Source organism: Prionailurus bengalensis, chromosome E2, assembly GCF_016509475.1.
Source record: "Prionailurus bengalensis isolate Pbe53 chromosome E2, Fcat_Pben_1.1_paternal_pri, whole genome shotgun sequence".
NCBI classification, from domain to species: Eukaryota; Metazoa; Chordata; class Mammalia; order Carnivora; family Felidae; genus Prionailurus; species Prionailurus bengalensis.
The window spans coordinates 18840711-18843945 of NC_057352.1; the positions used below are offsets into that span (position 1 = coordinate 18840711).

The 3235-nt window shown below is 46.1% G+C and overlaps 1 pseudogene; it reads left to right on the top strand.

Moving 5' to 3' along the window:
• Positions 1-686: 686 nt before the first annotated feature.
• LOC122495035 lies at positions 687-1632 on the top strand (annotated as a pseudogene).
• Positions 1633-3235: the final 1603 nt, after the last annotated feature.

Here is a 3235-nt window from a genome sequence, read left to right on the forward strand (position 1 = left end):
TGTATGGGAGGGAAGAGTAAGATACAGAATATGGGTGAATAGCTTGGTGGCTCCATTTAATCCTCGGCGGCTGGAACCCAGAAGATCAGTCCTGGTGATGGTGGGATGGCTTGGCTGAGCTTCTGGAGAGGACAGCGAGAAGCCACACGATGCTTGTATGTCACTTGGGGTTTTCAAGTCTGGGGCAGCTGTCATACGTGCAGAGTCAGAACTGATGCGGCTGTCATTTGAGGGAGTTGTGGTCGAGAACACTTGTAAAGGACGGATCCGGATTTTGGAAGGACCAACATCAGAAACACTCCTCGCCTAAAACAGACAACTGGATTACTAGTCACTTGATGGCTTTATATACATTTTCTTCTTCAAGCTCACCTGTAGGCTGTTTGTGGGAGAGGCTTGCAGAGGCTGAGATAAGCCAACAACCAGCTGAGCCAGGAATCCAACTGGTGCCTGAGTTCAGACACCTCGATATTTAAAAAAAAAATTTTTTTTTAACGTTTACTTTTGAGACAGAGAATGAGGGAGGGAGGGGCCGAGAGAGAGGGAGACACAGAATCCAAAGCAGGCTCCGGGCTCTGAGCTGTCAGCACAGAGCCCGACGCGGGGCTCGAACTCCCGAACCGTGAGATCATGACCTGAGCCGAAGTTGGTCCCCCAACTAACTGAGGCACCCAGGTGCCCCGAGAATGGTTTTAAAATAGACGAACAATTCAGATAGTCTTGGACATAAAACACAGGCGGCTCCCGTGGAAGAAAATGTAACTCAGAAACTCAATCACCTGCAGATCTGTGCTGATGAGTTCTCTGGCTCCTCAGCCAGCTCCCGAACACTCGAGGTCGGTTGTGGCGTGAGAGACACAGTCTTTCTGATTTTACAGACTGACCGGGATCCAGGACTCTGTTTACTGCTGTGATTTTTCTTCCACGGCTGTAGAACTGGCTCAGACAAATTTAGCACAGGATCCTTGCTGGTGTTTTCCCTTTGTTCACAATCCATGTGATGAAGATCAGAGTTACCCAGTGCCCACGGCTAGTCTCGAGATTGTCCCCCTCAGGACAAGATGCAGGAGGCTCTCAACAGGCTGAGCAGGCTTCTGGAGCCCAGAGGGATGATGCCTCTTCGAGATTATGGCCGCTATGACACGGCTTAGCTTGGGTTTAAAAAAGGTCAGCGTCGGGGCACCTGGGTGGCTCGGTCGGTTAAGCGGCTGTCTTCGGCTCAGGTCACGATCTCACAGCTCGTGAGTTCAAGCCCCGCGTCGGGCTCTGTGCTGACAGCTCAGAGCCTGGAGCCTGCTTCGGCTTCTTTGTCTCCCTCTCTCTGTCCCTCCCCTTGCTCACACTCTGTCTCTCTCTCTCAAAAGTAAACATTAAAAATAAGCAAATAAATAAATAAACATTAAAAAGAAACGATCAGTGTCTGTCTGAAATTTCCATGTGACAGGCAATGGTACTAGAGTTTAGTTCTTCACACCAGGTGAACTGGATACACTTTTCACTACTGCTGGACCGGAGAAGGTCCAGAACATGGTGGATTGCCGATTATAAGCGACCCGACAGAAAGAGCCAACAATGTACTGAGTTTGGATTCGGTGCAAGCATCACAAGCCTCTTCTGTCCAGCGCTGGCTGAGAGGCACCTGTTCCTGACACGGGAGCTCACTGGAGCTTTCCGAAAAGAACACTCACAAATGGTGTGTTGATGGTGGGAAGTTTAAGGATTCAGACTTGAGCCTTGGATCTAGGAAAAATTGCCTTTTATTGTGCTTCATATTTGTGAAGCCCTTTAACATATCCTTTCCTCAAGTTTTTTAATATTTTTTAACTTTTTTAAATGTTTTATTTTTGAGAGAGAGAGAGAGACAGAGAGAGAGAGACAGAGCGTGAGTGGGGGAGGTGCAGAGAGAGAGAAGGAGACACAGAATCCGAAGCAGGCTCCAGGCTCCCAGCTGTCAGCACAGAGCCTGACGCGAGGCTCAGACTCACGAACCACGAGATCACGACCTGAGCCGAAGTTGGACGCTTAATTGACTAAGCCACCCAGGCGCCCCACCTCAAGTTTTTTCTTACTTCAAGATCTCCAAGAACTTTTCTTGCCATCCTGTAATTTACCATAACTGAAATGTTCCTGGGAATCATGAATGCGCAAGGCATGAAGAATTTATTTCCAGGTGAAGGTATTATGCATGATAAAGTGTCATTTGTGAGTTGCATTGAGATATTTCAGAGTTCGAGTACTTGCGCTAGACGGTTGATACATACAAAGGTGAATAAAGGTGTTGTTCAGCGAGAAAGCACATCAGGAAGAATCATCTTTCTCTGGATACTTTCCCGACTCAAAAGTACTGCTTTAAAGAGCATAAAACATGTCTTGGTTACACATTTATTTGGTCATGGCCTCCACTTAACCTTAGTGCTATAGAATTTTAAGCACTCTTCCCCCTCTAGGTAACCCCTCCCTAAAGAATTTAAAGGATCTTCCCTTTTAGCAAAATTGCCTTATTTTTTTTTAGTGTGCCCTTAAATGTTTGACACAAAAGGAACCAGAAGACCTTTATTTTAGCCACATGACGGCACAACTGAATGTGAGCATCATCAGTATTACTTCATGTCGTTTTTTTTTTCAGTTACCACTTTCACATGTTTCCCTCTTGGTGGTCCATGAGTTACACAATGTAATCTTAATTTTACCAAATAAAGAATTTTCTTTCTTTTTTTTTAAGTTTATTTATTTTGAGACAGAGTGTGTGTGTGTGTGTGTGTGTGCAGGGGAGGGGCAGAGAAAGAAGGAGAGAGAGAGCATCCCAAACAGGCTCCACACTGCCAGCACTGAGCCCGATGCGGGGCTCAAACCCACGAACTGTGAGATCATGACCTAGCTGAAACCAAAAGTCAGACGCATAACTGACTGAGCCACCCAGGTGCCCCCCAAATAAAGAATTTTCAATTCTTCTTACGTTTTGGATTTTCAACTAAAAAAAATGTGGTATTTATTTAAAAAAATTTTTTTTTTAGAGAAAGAAAGAGAGCATGTACAAACAGGGGAGGGGCAGAAGAAGGAGAGAGAATCTTAAGCAGGCTCCGCTAACAGCACAGAGCTCGGCTCAGGGCTTGATCCCACGACTGGGAGATCACGACCTCAGTCAAAATCAAGTCAGACTCTTAACCGACTGAGCCACCCAGGCACCCTGAAGATGTGGTACTTATATACAAGAATGAAATCTTGCCATTTGCAA